Raw genomic sequence first — 19,300 nt, 5'->3', positions numbered from 1 at the left:
TCACCCTTTGAGTTGCTGTATGGGCATAGGGTGAGGGGACCTCTAGATTTAATTCGAGATGAGTGGGAAAGTGAGTGTGAGTCTCACAAGGAGTCTGTTGTGGCATATGTCCTGAACCTCAGGACAAGGCTCAGGGAGCTCATGGGCCTGGCCCAGGAGAACCTGGCAGAAGTCCAACAACAGAAAAAGGTGTGGTATGACAGGAATGCTCTAGCTAGAGAGTATGCTGTAGGGCAGCAGGTGATGGTTCTCATTCCTGTCAGACACAACAAGTTGCAAGCAGGTTGGAAGGGACTCTACAAGGTGGTAAGAAAGGTATGTGATGTTAACTACATGGTGGAAATGCTAGGCAGACGGCAGGGGCACAAATTGTACCATGTTAACATGATGAAACATTACCATGATAGGGAGGCTCTTGTGCTGATCATTTACACTGGATTGCAGGAGGAGTCTGAGGGAGATCTGGGGACTGATCTCCTCAGTGAGGCTCGGGCTGACACCTCGGTGGAAGGATAGCAATGTCCCAGCAGCTATCTCCTACCCAGGTTCGAGAAATCTGAGCAGCATTGCAGGAGTTTGGGGGCATGTTCACCGGGAAACCAGGGAGCACTCACCTGGTGCAGCACCAGGTGGATACAGGTCCCCAAAGGCCTATCAGGCAGGCCCCTTATAGGGTGCCTGAGAGAGTCAAACAGACTCTGAAGGCAGAGGACAGGAGATGTTGGAACTAGGTTGATTCAACAGTCCATGGGCCTCACCAGTGGTGTTGGTGCCAACGAAGAATGGCAGCACCAGGTTCTGTGTGGATTACAGGAAATTAAATAGTCACACAGAGTTGGATGCTTACCCCATGCCTAGGACAGATGAGGCCCTAGAGCAGCTGGGTGGGGCTAAGTATCTTACAACCATTGATCTTACCAAGGGTTACTGGCAGGTGCCCTTGACTCCCAGTGCTAGAGAGAAGTCAGCCTTTGTGACTCCTTTTGGCTTGTATGAGTTCACATAATGCCCATTGGGATGAAGAATGCCCCAGCAACCGTCCAGAGGCTGGTAGATCATATCTTATCAGGAGCAGGAGGGTTTGCCCTTGCTTACATGGATGATATTGCTATCTACAGCCATTCCTGGCAAGAGCACCTTCAGCATGTCAGGGAGGTGCTGGGCAGACTGCAGAGAGCAGGGTTGACCATTAAGCCGATCAAATGTCAGGTGGGAATGGCAGAGGTCTCCTACCTAGGACATAGAGTGGGGAGTGGTAAGATAAGGCCAGAACCTGCCAAAGTGGAAGCTATTCAGGCATGGCCTGCACGTGTTACCAAAAAGCAGGTGAGGGCATTCTTAGGGACAGCAGGGTACTACAGAATGTTTGTTCCCAATTATAGTACCATAGCTGCTCCCCTCACAGACCTGACAAGGAAGAACAGGCCAGATAAGGTAGTGTGGACCCCAGCATGTGAACAGGCATTTCAGAAGCTTAAGGAAGCTTTGGGAGGACCCCCTGTGTTATCCAGTCCAGACTATAGCAAATAATTTATTGTGCAGGTGGATGCTTCAAACTATGGGGTGGGGGCTGTACTTATCCAGATTTCTTCAGAGGGAGAAGAGCACCCAGTGGTTTAGCTCAGTCATAGGCTCCAACCCAGGGAGGAATGCTATGCAGCAGTAGAAAAGGAATGTCTAGCCATAGTGTGGGCTCTACAAAAACTTCAGCCTTATCTGCATGGAAGAAAATTTACTGTGATGACAGATCACAACCCTCTAACATGGATAAACAGAGCCAGTCAGCAAGATGCCAAGTTGCTAAGATGGAGTCTGGGGTTGTAAGCATATGATATGTCAGTGCAGCACTGCAGTGGGAGTAGCAATGCCAATGCAGATGGGCTCTCAAGACAGGGAATGGGGTGAGGTACACCCAGATAGACCTGACACTCTCAAGCGATGTTTCTCAAGGGGTACTTGAAAAACTTCCTTGAGTTCCCCTGGGAGGAAGAGATGTGATGACTGGGAAGAGATGGACGAAGGCTGCAAGCCTAGTCAAATAGAATTTAATATATAATTCTATCAACTGTATAAATAAATGTAAAATGCAGGCTTGTGTTTTAAATGTAAGAAAACACTGTGAAATGTGGAACTGCAAAATATGTGACAACATTGCACTCTACTGGACCAGTGAAGTATGTTCATCCTTTCATGTTAGAATTTGGCCTGAGGGTGGCTGGATGAAGATTTCATGCCCATTGTTTTAGGCTAAAGTTTATGACTAGAATTTAGATATGGAAGGTGCTTTATTGCTTTAGTTTCTGTTAGTATATACATGTGAAATGCCTTCTATTGTAAGTTTCTGTGCAGGTGCTAGATTGCTAAATAATGCAGTTTGTGGCCAGAGAACTCAGACCAGGTGTTAAGATGGTGCGATATGAATACTGGGAAAACCTAAGTGTCAAAAATGATGTCATTTTAGGAGGGCCTTAGAGACATGTTTGTGAGTAATGTTTAAATACTTTTTCTCACAAGAGACCTAAAGCAATTTTGATCTGGACATCTAACTTATCAGCACTCTGCTTATGCTCACATGTAAGCTTTTAGCACTGTGATATATTGTAGGAATAGTTAAAGTTAGTAAAGATTAATTAGGTATTTTTCTTTGAAACCAGACCTGTCCTACTGTATTATTTTAAGTCTCTGTGTGATCTGTGAACTCTTAGATGTCTCTGTGGTGTAGTAGATTTGTCTTGTGTTTTAATTATTTATTATTAAATATTTTTAAAACGTTCTACCTGTGGCTGGTTTGTGTAGAGATGAAGTATGCTTTAGAATACATTATATATTTATAGAGTTTACTGTCTAAGCCCTTCCAATAAGCCTTACACTGTATAGTCACATTACCATTGGATATTAATATTACACAGTAATAACTGGACACCCTTTTAAGGGCCTTTTAGTAGCTGATATTTTTAACTGGGTGGTGGCAGTAATTACTACCATATAGTCTGGGTAAAGGGGCACAGCTGGAGAATCTGTGTCAGCCTTTCTCAGGAGTGTCTGTGAAGTTGTATAAATACTTATCTCAAAGTGTGTGTGTTGTGTCAGCTACTTGGACAGGGACACGAAGCGCTGGTTGGACAGAAAGGGTACTGGAGGTTCTAGCTTGCCCAGTTAGGCTGACACCTGGACCCTATAGCTGTGCCAGTGGGGAGTCTTATTGAGGACCTGGTGAGCAAGGGAGCAGCCAGCCCCAGACTGCCTGTGATCTCTGTGCGCACTTAAGGGAATTTGTGCTTTACTGTGTGTATTTGTTATCCTTTCCTCTTCTAGGAGATGACCCCCCTGGTGTTAGTGGTGAGGATTGAGGCTCCTTGATTGCTGGGCCAGGGCACTTTCGTCACCGATAGTATCCAGTATGGCAAGTAATCTCCTGCTGAGTCTCAGCTGGCAGAGAATGCAACTGCAAACACCCATTCCTATAACCCAACCAGGTGTTCCCCTCCCTTTTGTGTCCATGCCCACCCCTATTGGTTGTTCAGTAGTCCCTGTCACATTCCCACTCTAGGCCAGTAATCAAGGAGCCTGAATCCTCACCACTGACACTGGAGAGGGATGTTCACTTGGAATAAAAATGGATACACCCAGTATTTCCAGATGCAGATCTCTGTATCATGATTTACCTTAAGAGAATACAGGGAACACACTCAGTCCAAGGGTTGTTTTTTTCTCTCTCTCCAGATCCCCAATAAGACTTCCCACTGGCAGAGATGTAGGGTTGAGTTCTCAGCTGAATGTCCAAGCCAAGTCCTCCAGCACCCTCTCTGTGAAACCAGTGCTTCATGTCCCTGCTCCCAGCAGCTGAACACATACTCTCTGAGATTTTATTTGCACACACACACACACACACACACACACACACACACACACACACACACCTGGGAAAGGCTGGCACAGATTCCTATCTATGCCCCCTTCTGACAAGGCTATAGGGTAGTTACTGCCACCAGAAACTCCAAAGCCAGCTACTCTAAGGCTCTTACTACGCACCCAATTATACTGAGTGAAATTAATATTAATACAAATGATAGTGTTTGGCCAATGCAATAAGGCTTTCCAGAGTGGCCACAGAGCCACCAAATGGATATGAGTAATCTCAAAGGTTAAAATATTCTTTAAAGGACCAGCCACAATGAAATTTTATATATATTTAATAATAAACAATAAAAGAACATGAAAATACTAAATATCTATTTACAATAAACACCAAAGTTTCAGCAAAGGAAATATTAAAATAACACAGATGAATAGATTCACACAGATACAGAAAAACAGTACATGACTAATCTCGCTATATTTTCCTGACTGATCTAAAGAATTACTATTCCCCTGGTTCACTTACTAGAAGATGAAGATGAAGTAGGTTAGGGGTCCTTCCCTGTCAGGTTCCAAAAACAGAGTGCTCTGAGACTTCAGTCTCACCTAGTATTAAAATATCATTTTTAGTGATGGATACATAATGACATCATATACATCTGGTCATCTGACTTCTGTTTCCCATGCTACCCCTTTGGCTAGAAGCTGCCAGGATTTAGCATATGTATCAATAATACACATACATAGAACTTGCTAAGATGTGTTGCAGCCTCTGGCAGTCATAAAGTAATTTCAAGAATCCACCCTTCCAGAGTAGCAATTAGTTCATCCCAAAGATAATACAGAAAGCTTCCTAGTACAGACGTTTTGTCTCTGGCTGCACTGAAAACTGTAAGATACAATCTTTATGGCCTAAACCAGGTAATTTAATTTCAAACTATTTTTCAAAGTTAGCTGGATGAGATTAACCCCTTCCGGTATCCTTTGTTACAATATATAGATTTTAACAGTTACAATAATACACGTATATTTCATCCTCTGTCCAGCAGGACACACTGTTGATACATTTTTAACACAAGCAGCTTTATAAATGCATTTTCAATACAAGCATCTGTACAAATTAGTTTGATATACAAATTACATATAATTCTTTACAAAATTCCAGCCAGCTGTACTGGTGGTCTACTTCTAAATTTTGAAGTTTCAAAACTTTGAATTTCCTATGATCAATACCATAAGATTGAAGTTTTAAAACTTCAAACTGGTTAAATGGTGATTGCTGTACAGTGCAGAATAGTATATTTACCATTTCCTTGCTATAGTGTGATCTCAGAGTTGGTATATTTAATTAGCAGGGGGTGTAGGGGGTGCAGGAGGGTTGGCCCCCTGCAAAAACTTAAAGAAAAATATTTTTGTTTGTTTTTATTTTTTTTATTTACATTTCAAAGTTTCAAAACTTCAATCTTATGGTCTCAACCATAAGAAATTCAAAGTTTTGAAACTTCAAAATTTAGAAGCAGACCCATGCTGGCATATGTTACACATCCACTGCCCTACTTCTGGCACATCTCTCCCCCTTTCCCCCTCTGAAGACTCAAGCTAGTTTTTCAAGTGACCCTGGAGCAACATTACTTGAGAGGAATGAGCCTGTCTGTAAAAATATTAACCCATACCCTGTCTTGAGAACCCATCTGCATTGGTATTACTGACACCACAAAAGTGCTGCACTGACATGTCGTATGCCTGCAACCCTAGGCTCTACCTTAGTAACTTGTCATTTTGCTGGCTGGCTCGATGTAGCCATAGATCCCCCTCAAACTCCTCCTGCCTCCTACTGCAAATACTTAGCAAAAAGATCTACCTATCATGGTAAGGTTTCATCATGTTATCATGATATAATTTGTGCCCCAGGCTCCTGCCTAGCAGTTCTTCAATGTAGTCAACATCATTGAATTTTCTTACCACTTTGAAGGGTCCCTCCCAAGCTGCCTGCAGCTTATTCTATCTGGCAGGAATGAGAACCATAACCTGCTGTCCCACAGCATACTCTCGAGCTCAAGCATTCCTGTGGTACCAGACCTTTTTCTGCTGTTGGGCTCCTGCCAAGTTCTCCTGGGCCAAGCCCATGAGCTCCTTAAGACTTGTCCTGAGGTTTAGGCCACATGCCAAAACAGACATCTTGTGGGGTTTGCACTCACCCTCCCACTCATCACAAATCAAATCTAAAAGCACCCTCGCCCTATACCCATACAGCAACTCAAAGGGTGAAAAGCCTGTGGATTCTTTGGGTGCCTCTCTGTACGTAAACAGCAGATGGGGCACATATTTGCCCTGCTCTCTCTTAGACTGCCCTGCAAATGCCCGATGCATGATTTTTAGTGTAGAGTTTAACCTCTCCACAAGACCATTAGTCTGGGGATGGTAGGGGATAGTCTTTAGGTGCTTCACCCAACAGTGCTTCCACAGACAAGCCAGCAGGGCTGACATGAAATTGGTACCTCTGTCATTCAGTATTTCTCTTGGAAAGCCTACCCTTCTACCAAAGCATTTGCCACCTTCTCTGCCTTGATGAAGGACAGAACCACTGCCTCAGGGTATCTAGTAGCATAATGTACTACCACCAGGATATACTTCTTCCCTGGGGAACTTGGGGTAATCAGGAGCCCCACAAAATCCATAGCTACCCTCTGAAATGGCTCCTCAATCATAGTGGTATGGGTATCTAGTAGCATAATGTACTACCACCGGGATATACTTCTTCCCTGTGGAACTTGGGGTAATCATGAGCCCCACAAAATCCATAGCTACCCTCTGAAATGGTTCCTCAATCATAGTTAAAGGCATCAAAAGAGCTTTGACCTTGTCTCCTGCCTTGCCTACTCTTTGGCACTGCTCACAGGTCCTGCAGTACCCTGTTACATCCCTAGCAATCCCAGGCCAGTAAACGTTCTGCATAATATATCTCTTGATATGCTTTATGCCCATATGATCTGCAAAAGGAATGTCATGGGCTATGGCTAGAAGTGCCAGACAGTAGGCTCTAGGCACTACCAACTGCTGTATTACCTCACCCTCTAGCCCTCCCTCAGAGGTCCACTCTCTGTACAGTAAACCTTTGTTCCAGTATACAGACGTCCCTTTTCCTTGAGAATCAGGTGCCTCCCTAGCTATCTCCATCAAGCATCTTAATGTAGGGTCCGAAAGCTAAGCCTGTCTCAATTCTACCTTTGTGATCCTTCCCAGCTCCCTTTCCACAGGAAGCCTGGTATCCTCTGACAGTGGTGCCTCACTGTCAGTCTGGGTACTACCACTCATCTTTGCCCTTGCAGTCACTGTGTCCAAGGAAACATCAGTACCTACCAGCAGCCTTAGATTGCCTTCAGGCTGACTGTTACAGGGTAGCTTCCTCCCTGAAATAGCTACCTCATCAGCCCTTGCTTCAAGTGTGGGGTCTGTCTGTGTCTCCCTGAGCTACCAGATCAAAATGCCAGTCTCCAAGCCTGAGTGAGTGTAACTGCAAGCACACAAGGTACTGCATTATGAAAATCATTCCCTATCAAGGCATCTGCAGGAATATCCTCAAATATACCTACTTGCTTGCTTTCTTTTCCACTGTCCCAGTCAAGGTGAGCCCTGGCCAAAGGCGATTGGAATGGGGTCCCTCCTAAAGCTCTGATTGGAGTAGACTGCCCAAGCAAGTACTGCTCTTCTTTAACCACTGCAGGCTTCACAATGGGTATGTCAAAGGCTCTGTCTCTCTTAGCAGTAGCCTGTTTTCCATCCACTAAGATCGGATATAAACTCTGGTGATAGTTTGCTTCCCCTGTTGTCTCCAGACAAACTTACCACTGGCAATGGGCATACTGTTACTCCCATTTGCTGGATCCCCACCTTGCTTCCTTGGACATCTATATGATACATGGCCCCACTGTTTACATTTTAAACATTTAACCCTTGATCCTGGCTATGTACCTGCACTAGTGGCTTCCCCTATTACTGGTGGACTCTGCTTGGGTGGTTTAGGCTGCACACCATGTGTTCCCTCATATCCATGTGCAGCGTTGGGTATCCCCTTTCTGTGCACTGATGCCCTGCTTGCTAAGTAGCAATCCCTTTTTTTCCCCATCTCATCTGCAGAGTTTCACTTGCGATCTGGCAACCAAATTCTCATGTCCTCAGGCAAAGTGCTAAGGGCTTTTTCCATCACCAAAATGTCTACCATCCCTTCAAAAGTGGTGACTAGACACCCACTTACCCACCTATGAAAATACATGCTTAATTCAGCAATATAATCACGCACACACTTTCATCTTCCTTGCATCTATGCTCACGAAACTTTTTTCTGTAAGCTTCAGATGTTAACTTAAAATATTCAAGTAAATGTTTATTTACTTTATCATAGGTTAAACAACCCATCCAATATCAGACAATTTTGAAATAGCAGTTACAGCTTTACCATGGAGTAAGGGGGTCAGGAACCGTACCCAGAGCCCCTTGGTCAACATTATACTGTTTACATACTCATTCAAATATCCGCAGTGGTGGTGCTGTGGTAGCATTGTCGCCTCACAGTAAGACGTTGTCCTGTTCGATTCTCAGCTAGAGCGTCTTCTCTGTGGAGACATGCGTGAATGGGCATACCTTCACTGAAGGTTGTGTGTCAGGGCCAGCAACTCAGCACATAAAAATCTACTGCCGATCATTAGCGGACCGGAGCACCGCTGTGGTGACCTGTATCCGGGAAAAAGCCGAAAGACACAACAACATACTCATGCAAATATATGAACAAAACTATCAAAATTATCACCCTCTGTAAATTATGGAAGAAATTTACTGACCTTTATTGCTTCTGGGGTTCAGTTATTCCCTTCCCTATTACCTCCATGACCCTGGCGAAGAGTCAACATCTCCCTCTCATATTGATGTTTCTCATCTTCTTCAGCCTCCAAACACTGCAGTCTCTCATTTTCTTCAGCCTCCAAATGCTGCATTCTCTCTGCTGATTCTAATTCCATCATTTGCCTGCCACAGTCCCTCTGCTGCTTCTAATTCCAAATGTTTGACCTCCAGTTCAAGTCTCTTTAACTCCAGATGAATGTTTAAGTCCTCTGAGGAAAAGATTAACTGTTCTGTTTGTGAGAGCTGTAAATTCTCATCACCAGACTGGTTATTCTCCTGGTTGCTTGTCTGAGCTTTGAATAAGACTGATCATTTCCTCTTAATCAGGCTGGCATGCACCAGTCCTTTGGCCTCGCACACCTTGGCCAACTGGTTCTTTTTCAGCTTGCCATAATCCTTTGCTGACATCTTTGCCTGCTTTCCCTGACTAATCTGAACAAAAAATAAATAAAAGCTGTTGTAAAAATGAAACTCTGTATGTTTACCTTGTGGCTGCTTGAGAGTACACCCACCTTCAGTGACAACTGCCTATAGGCTACAGAAGTTCAGTTAATATCCACACCACTGCTCACCAATATGTGACATCCCCTCTCCAGTGCCAGTGATGAGGATTCAGGCTACTTGATTACTGGCCCACTGCACGGACATCACCCTCCCTTCACAGTTGTCTTCCCTCTGTCTGAAGTCTCCTTCACCATTGTCCCCCACATACCACATACCCTGCTAGTCATATCTGTCTTCCCCTGTTGTCTAACTTAACTTTTTTACCTTCCTTTTACTTCTCCTACTTCCTTTCCCAACATGTTCTTCCCTTCAAAACTATAAAATGGGCACCTGTCCCCCCCAAAAAAAGTATTTCCCTCCATTCCACATCCATCCTGCTCATTCCTTATTTGCTCAACTTCTGGTCTGCCTTCTGTTTGCTTACCCTTTCCAGCTGTTAATCTGGTCCAAAAATAAATAAATGTACTTGCCTATATAGGACTTCTAAATCACCTATTGTTTTGCTCATACAGTGCACAACAGGTCACAAATGCACCATTCATGCCCATGTAAAACCAATGAAGAATGGCACTGCTATTTGTATAGCAATAATTATGTCCAATCTCTGTCATCTACTGAGAATATTAGCCTCGGCTGCCACTGGTCACACAAATGAACTTAGCATCATTGGGCAGCAGTGTACTTTTGCCTGTCTGCTTCCATGGCCTGGTTTGTAAATTAAGTGACCAATGGACTGTCAGTGAACAGAGTGAGGGGTTTAAATTGCCTGAGGGTTGTATACTCTTTCTGACTTTTCTACTTCTGTTCAGCAAATGTGTCACAATCACATGCTATGTGCTTCACTGAAACCTTCAATGTCTGTTCCTGTGGCTCAGCTTTTAAATGTGGTGTTTGCTAGAATATTAGTAAAGAAGGTACTGGATTCAAATCCACTTAGGGTTATATCTGTGTTTTTTCATGACATTTGTATTATAGTACAGGTACAGTAATCAAACTCCTCCACCCTCCCACCTTATGTACACCACATACATCCTTCCACAACAAAATTTCTCTGCATATATGAAGCTTTGAGTTACAAAAATAGATAAACACACAAACATTACCAATTTTGGACTCTGTTTTGCAGCAACTAGCCCTGAGGCCTGTGGTCACTCAGTGTTTACTACACCTGTACGTACTTTATTGCAGACATGAGTTGGTCCAACATGATCTTCTACCAGGCCCTACTGTGGTGTGGAACTACTCATCACACACACTTGCCCGGTTGCATGCATTGTTACTGAGCCTCAGAGCTCATTGCTCAGTCACAGTAGACAGTGTTGACTTGGCCGTGATCACAGACATGCTGTTTCTCAATCCTCAATAACACGTAATTTATTGCTGCAGGTCAGAAGTCTGAAACTTGCAACTGAATGTCCCAGAACTTTGAGCACTGAATTGCAATTACCCCTGAAAACAGAAGGTACTCAACCTCACTGTAACTATGTCTAAAGCAAAGCCCATTGTCTCTACTACTTATAAGTATTAACTCTCAGATTACTGTACCTCAGAGTACTTGGAATACTCCAAAGTAAGATAATTGTGACCTTAATAGACATATTGTGACAGCTGTATTTTAGTGATCAAAGTTCTTGGACTTGTGGTTATTATACCTCTCAACCTCTCAGAGAAAGAAATCTGGACAAAGCCTAAAATGATGGGGGGACAAAGGCCCAAAAATAGGGGCAGATTTTAAATATTGCTCCAATAAATTTATATAGTTGCTAGAATAACAGGTTTTGTATTGTTACATATTTTCTGAAGGGTATGAAGTCGGAAACTTAAATGGCTGTTATTATTTATTCTTATTTAGTGACTTCATTCTTCAGTGATTTGCCAGAAAACACACATTTTATGACAAACAGACCACAAATATGAGGCAAACGTCTGGACATTCTGTGAAAATCTGTACAGCTGAGAGGTATGTGGCAGTTGTGAGTTTCACATATTCAAATGGCTCCCTAATTTATATCAGAAACATTAAATGTGTAATATGCTTTATAATGACTAATGTAAACATGTTAAGAAAAAACTCTTCTTACACTGTTAAAGTTTTACCAGTGGAAAGTGAAGAAAAGCAAAATAAACCTCCGGTAAACCACCACGACAAACATCCAGTACGAAGCAGCAAATAAAAACAGCGAAATTTATTAAACTGTGAGTGAAATAAAATAAAATAAAATTGTCTAAAAGTTCTTACAAAGTAGTCCTTTCAAAATAGATAAGCGCTTTTGGCATCTAGCCTTCTTCAGATCATAAAGTTTTTAGGACTAGTACTTGCAATTTTATAAAGAGGAATAGCCAATGAAAATCATAGCATCAAGAAGTAATTTGCATCATAGCCAATCAAAAGTTCTATACAAATTCACTAATTCACATTCTCCGTTGGTTTTAGTATATCCAATCATCTTATTGGAAAGGCTGCTTATAACCTATCACATATGTTCAAAGTGGTTCTATGACTGAAAGTCTGGCGCCAAAATTATGTTAAACAGTTGTTTTATCCATTCCATACATTGGCTACACAAGCCCAATGCGCCCATCGGAACGCCCATCCAATCACTGCAGCCTTCAGCCATTCAATAACCACATGACAGGTTCCCAGCTGCCTATCAACCATAAAAAGAAGTGATCATAAATATAATGCGCAAATCACATATATAAATCATCCATCCACATTAAATAAAGATATCATGTGCGCTTCTCAGATATAATCACATAATGGATATTCCAAAATCAGAAGATCCGTTTAATTCTGGCAGCAAAATCGCACTCCATTGACATTTGTTGTATGATTTTGTTGACAAAATGTTGCATGATGTCAAACAGTATGTTATTTCTCAGAGGGAAACCAGATATCAATCAATTTTAGGAGTTTGCCCTCCGATAGACCATGAGATTGATTCGAACTCAACAAGCAAATATAAAATGGCTTGTATTTTACCTTACACACAGTCAAGGAAATATTGGTGAAACATTGGGGCATTTTCCAAGTGAACCCTGAGTTATCTAGAATCTTAGGGGACAAACCACTTATTGTTTATAAAATGTCACACAATTTGAAAAAAAAAACAGAAATTGGTAATATAACTAATTCTAGAAGTGGAGAATGTGGAGCATCTACCTCCACCAAAAGATGTGGAAATTGGTCACATGGAATTAGTTTTAGACAACAGTAATAGGACAGTAATTAGACTTGCCAAGGGCAACTGCAACACAGCTTATGTAGTTTATATTGCTAAATGTGTTGTATGTCCAGCATACTATGTGGGCAAAACTGAGAGGGCTTTTAAAAGAAGAATCTACGACCACTCATATTGTATCAGAAAGATAGATATAAACAATGCTTTGTACAGACATGTAAAAAGTAATGGTGACCAACATAGTTTTAAATTTGGTATTTTAGAACACATTAAATCTGATCCTAAGGGGGGCAATATTAAAGATGTATTAAGCTATAAAGAGATATGGTGGCAGCTATATACTGATGCTGCTACATTACCAGGATTGAATGACACCATTGCCATAAAACCCTTGTTGACTAGATAATGTGACATAGGTAGTTTTCCTCACATAATCAATTTTTATAAAATTTTAATATTTTATTACGAACATTAATTTTTAACAAGTGAAGGCTAACGTTTTTGTATTATATATAACCATATTATTTCTTAGTTAATGTTATTTATTTACTTATTAATTATTTATTTGTGATATTAATCAATTAATTTATACATATATCTATTATGCATTTTCATGAAAATATTTATTGTATATTATATACTTATATCAACAAGTGTACAACTGGAGTTGATTATTTACAAACAATTTTGCACATTATTTCCCTAAAATACATTTACATTTATATTTAATATATTTAGTATATTATATTTAATATATATTCAATTCATTAATTCATATATTTATATAGTATAGCAATTTTTTTCCGATTATATTTTTGGAATTTTGCAACCATAAGTGATTTGTACAGTATATGAAATGTTTTCAAAATTAAATGTTGCTTATTTCGTCTATTTAGAACCTTTGTTGTTACAAAGTGTTACAGTATAAGTATGGATGAGGTTATGCTGAGTGTGTTTACTTTATATTTTTATTATTACATTTATTTGATTTTTGGTTTTAATGATCAAATTTAACTGTTGATTTATTAACAAATTAGCACAGTACCACTTTAAGTATAAATGAAATGTTTGTCTAGTTTCGCGCCAAAAAGATTATTTAAAATGGCGTAATACCAAAATGAATGAGTTCTGAAGAAGCCTATAATTGATAGGTGAAAGCGCTTAACTCTTGACATATGTATTTTTTATTTCTGGTTGTTTCAATAAACGTCTGGCTGTGGCCGTCATTTACTGTGTTTCCTCATTCAGTTGCTTGAGAAGATAGCACAGTAACTTTATACTTATCGTTTTTTTTTCCTCGCAACACTTGGATTCTGTAGTATTTTAAGAAAAAGGTCAGTTGTGTTTCTAAACCTATATTCACTGAATCCAGCTTCAAGTAACCTTGCGGGAACCAAGAGATATTTTCTTCCTATCCTGTCAAGGGGGATAAATGTGTACAATCCAGATGACCTTTTCATTACACAATGAACTAAATATTATGTCCTTTGACATCTGGAACCAGAGCTCTTCACATCTTCGGTACTGTTTGTTACCAAAGAAATAAACTTTCAAATTAAATTAAGACCTTGCAGATCAGTGTTGGTATGGCTCATATTTGTAGCTCCAGTCAATGCGTTAAGTCAAAATGAGCATGGAATGTATTGATGCTATACCCAAATGCAGGCCCAATGTATGGTCTGCTGCCAACTTTGGACAAACATTTACTGCTAGACACCAAAATGCAAAACTCATATAAGATTCCACAAAAATGCAATAAAATAAAAGAAAAATAAAAGAAGCAAGAGATACAAATGTTGACTGGAAAGGGTATGAATATTCACATAAGCCATTATGGCAAGCTCTCCACCTATAAATACTCAGCTACTAGTCTGCAGACTATTATAAACCTAGCCAATAACACATAATCAAGCCCTGTACTTTGCATCTGTGTGGTAAAGACCTTAACTATTATGCCAACCCCTCATATACTAGGCTATCAGTCGGAAGACTACTACAAGCCTAGCCAATAACCAGAGGTCAGAATCAAACCCTGTATATCTATGCAAATAAATCATCATCATCATCAACCTCCTTTTTTCCCATTTTGTATATCAGGTTAGAGTATCATATCAACTATTACCATCTATCTCTATTCAATGCAACTCTCCTAACTTCTTTGAAACTTATGCCTGACTGTCACAGTTCTTCTCTCACCCAGTCAATCCACCCCTTTGTTGCATGTCTTAATTTCCTCTTGCCTTCTTCCTGTTTGACCCAAATCTTCTTCACCAGATTGTCTTCTACATTTCTACACATGTGCCCAAATCATCAAAATCAGTTCTTTTTTTACCTTTTCTGCAATTGGAGCTACTTTGGCTTTTACTCTTTAAGTCCTTATTTCTTCATCTGTCCGACAATGTGCATCTATCACTCATCTCATCTCCATCACCTCTAGCTTCCTCAATTGCTCTGCTTTTACTGCTCAGGTTTCTGCACTATATAATAGTACTGGTTATATCACTGTTTTGTACGGTTTACCTTTGAATTGTCATCTGCCGTGTGTCCGATGTGCATAACTCTGAAAGCACGGCTGCAAAAAACGACAATGCCGATTCACCATGTGATTGAATGGCAAATAAGCAAATGCTTTTTTGCCATTCAAACACATGGATCAAATGTCGGAAATGGCTTTCCAGCAAACCATTTTCAACATTTGATCCTTCGAAATTCTCAGTATTTCTGTAATACGGGTCGCACAACAGGAAGATCGCACATACTATGTGCGACAAAACAAAGGTAAACCATTTTGTACACCTTACTTATCAGCTTTGTTGACATTCTTCTGTCATACACTACCCTTGACACTCTCTGCCAATTGGCTGTAGCCCCTCTGATTCTAGCTTTGACTGCTTCATTCAGATTTCCATTCTCCTCAACCACACCTCTCAGATACTTGAAGCTGTTAACCTGTTCCACTATTTTCCCTTCTATCTCAATTCTTGCTTCTTTTGATTTCACCCATTTTCCATATCATCTGTATATAGCAACTTTGTTGATCTGTTTCCCTTGACCCGTTTGCTAATGTAGTCCATCACCAGTATGAACAACAGTGGGCTTAGAGCTGAATCCTGAGGCATATCCACTACTGGGAACCCCTCTGTGAGACCAAACATTGTTCATACTTGTGTCATTAGGTCCTTGTTCATAGCCTGCACTAATTCTATTAATGTTTCTGGGATTTCAAACCACCACAGGGCTGCCCAAATCAGCTTTCTTGGGAACTTGTCATATGTTTTCACCAAGTCTAGGAATGCCCAGTTGGACTCTACTAATTTTTAGCTTCTTCTCAATTATCCATCTCACTGCAAACATCAGGACAGTTGTACTGCATCCTGATCTGAATCTGAACTGCTTGTCTCCCATCTTAATTTCTACTGCTCTTATCAATCACCCTCTCCAGAACTTTCATGCAATGTGACAGGAGTTGGATTGTATCTGTACTGCCCACAGTTGTGAATCTCCCTTTTGTTCTTGAACACTGGTAACAGTATACTTATTCTCCAGTCATTTGGGATACACTTTTCTCTCCATACTGCTTTGAGTACCCTCAGGAGCCATTTCTCCACTATCTCACCCAGCATCTTTATCATATCTGCTGTGACATCATGTGAGCATGATGCTTTCCCTGACTCCATTTTCCTTAGTGTTGCTCTTACTTCTTCAATGATGGGCTCCTCTTCTTCTTTCATTGTAGGCTGTGTCTGGGGCAGACAGCTTCTCTGTTTTTTTATTCAGAAGCTGCTGGAAATACTCCTTCCAACTTCCTTTGATGTCCTATAGACTGGTGACCAGGTTTTTGCTGGCATGCCTTATGAAGGGTGCCTGGCTATCTTCTTTATGTTTCTGTCTTTGCCTTGCAACTTGATACAGTTTCTTTGTGCCATCTACTGAGTCACTTTCCAGAAGCTAGCAGAGTACCTCTGATGCCATGATCTTTGCTATTGCAACTCCTCTCTTATCATCTATGTTAGCCAGCCAATGTTCCTTCCAATTCTGGTCCTTTTTTATCTCCCACTTTTTCTTGTACTCCTTTCTTATTATGACTTTCTGGACTTCTACATTCCGGCACCAGCTGTCCTTGAGTACCTTATTCCCATACCTGACTCTGTTCTGTAATCTTCACACAAGCTATTTTTCTTCTTCAGCTCCAGATATTTTCTCTTCTTCTTGAGGTGCTAGAGCACTTAGTAATTCTTTGAACTGTGGTGCTTTCTCTCTAGTCAGCTTCCAAGTCTTCAGCCTTCTCTGTTGACCTTAGAGCCTTCTGTGACCACTGCTTGCAGGTGATTGTGGCAACCAGTAGTTTATGCTGTGGGCCAACTGTTTCACTGGGGATCACTTTATGATTCTACCTCAGTGCCCTTTCCTTACTGGGAGGAAGTTCACTTGAGTTGTATGCTGGCCACTCTTGCATGTCATCTTGTGATTGTCTCTCTTGCTGAACCATGTGTTCATCACCATCAAGCTATTTCTCAGACAGAAGTCTAAAACAGCTTCTCCTGCATTATTCTTGTTGCCTCAACCATATGGACCCAGGCAGTCCTCAAATCCTGTTCTGTCTGTCCCGATATGTGCATTCAAGTCACCCATTATCGGCACCAGTTTATCTTGTCCTGTTTTATCTAATAGGTCCTGCAACTGCTGTCTGAAGGCATTCTTTTCCTCACTATCACAACCCTGCTGTGGGGCATAGCCTGAGTTTATGAATACTGCCTTATAATTATACTGGAGTCTAATTGCCATGAGTCTTTCACTAATTTTTATGACATCTATCACTGTCCTCAGAAGCCTCTCCCTCACCACAATTCCCATACTATTTCTAGCATGTCCTTCCCCTGAGTAGTGGACCCTGGATCCCAAACTAAGTGGCTTTGCTGCACTGCCCTTCCAGCTTGTCTCCTGGATACATACATACAAAGTCCAATCAACTCCTTATTATCATGTCATCCACGTCCAAGCTTCTGTCCTACTAGTGAACCTAGATTGAGTGCAGCAATTCTTAGTTCATGTTTGGCAGGATGATTGTTATATATCCAGTTTTCGCTCAATAGAGCTATCCCAGGTAATCCAAATGTGCCCACTGAACACCACCCGGCTATTACCTTATTGATCCAGGGCTGCTGGGCTTTATGGAGGGCACACACTGGCCAATAGAGGCACATACACCCCTCCAACCATTAGCATGGTTCCCTAGTGTAAGTTGGTGTAGGCCAGGTCCTCAATCCACTTATCACCTGCAAATTCCCCTGCCCATTTGCTGACATTAGTCAACATGATCAAATCACTTAGAGCCATATTTTACATCAATGAGTGGCTAGCCCTGCCACAGTGCCCAGTCTGTGATTCATGTTCTCATATCTTGAGGATACTGTTCACCATAGTAGATGCCCAAATTGGTTGGTATATGCAACTCTGCCCTCTACAGGGAACCATCTAAAGTCTACAGTGCTACCCACAACTACATTCTTGAGTGAGTTTGAGATGGAAACACTCAGCATGTTTTTGGGAGGTGGGAGGAACCCCACAGAGGCACAGGGAGAACATGCAAACTCCATACAGGCATTGGAAATCACATATGCTGCTGTAATTTATAACACAGGCAGATGCCTTCACAAATCCATGATATTAACATGATGGCCTCTGTACTCTTCCTTAGCTGTTTATGTAGAAAATGCTTTTTTTTTAATTAGGTTCTAACTCTATCTACATAGTTATGCCATGCAGTTTACAGAAGGGTTTGCTCTTTGTAGGGTACAAATTATCACAAGACTAACTAGTACCAATAATTCCACATGGCACAGCTGCTAATTGTTCATTGTGTTTGTCTCCATAAAACTGTAGGTTTGTGTAAACAAACTGTGAAGGATGACTAGTTACAAAGTTAAACCACTACCTAAGGTATGCAGTTTTATAGAGTATTTTCTTATGGGTAGGCTGATGGATTACCTTGCATGCTGTGAAGTACTGCTAGTAATATATTTGTTTCCTCACAGTGGGTATCATACAAGTTTACTGTTGCTTTAATTATATATACTATGACGAAAGGAGATACTGCCAGCACAGCTAGCTGGAATTTTGTAAATAATTATATGTCATTGATGACTATCGAAATGATTTATATAAGATGCTTGTGTTACAAATGTATTTGCAAAGTGCTGTTTGAAATATAACCACAGTCTGCCCTACTGGAAGAGAACAGACTTTATATACACTGTATGTTGTGCTTTTTCTTGTATGTACTATTAGTGTTATGTGGAGCTTTTCTCCCCAGGCCTCTACTGAAAATGGGCTCACCTAGGCCCAGTAGACTTTCCCGGTTAACAAATGAAATAAATAAATATGTGCATGCACTATTGTAACCATTTAAATGTATATATTTTAACAGTGAAAACTGGAATACAAGAGGATAACTTCATTCCATGCCGTTTGGGCAGTTTTTCCATCTCTTTCAACTTTCTGGTTTAAAAGTCCACATTTGCTCTTGTTTCTCACCTTTCCTGTAATTGATCAAGTCCAGATACAGATTTGCTGTATTTGGGACTGTTTGTAAGCTTCTGAGCGGTGTCAAAGTCTGCTCTTCAATTTTTCCCTTAGCTCTGCTAGTTCCTCTCCTCTCCTGCACTTTTATTAGCTTATTAGTCTAGCACTTTACCAGACTTCTTGTAGCAATTATTGTAGCACACAAAAGTGTTACCAGCACTAAACGTTCTACAAGGAAACAGCTCAAGTACTTATCATTAATATCCACCCCTTCAGGCATGTCTAAAGCTCAGTTACCTGTGCTTTCTCCTATTAACCTGGTGAAATTGGGCATC

Source organism: Protopterus annectens, chromosome 17.part0, assembly GCF_019279795.1.
Source record: "Protopterus annectens isolate FY-2018-M chromosome 17.part0, PAN1.0, whole genome shotgun sequence".
NCBI classification, from domain to species: Eukaryota; Metazoa; Chordata; order Ceratodontiformes; family Protopteridae; genus Protopterus; species Protopterus annectens.
Note: the sequence above shows the minus strand (reverse complement) of the source record.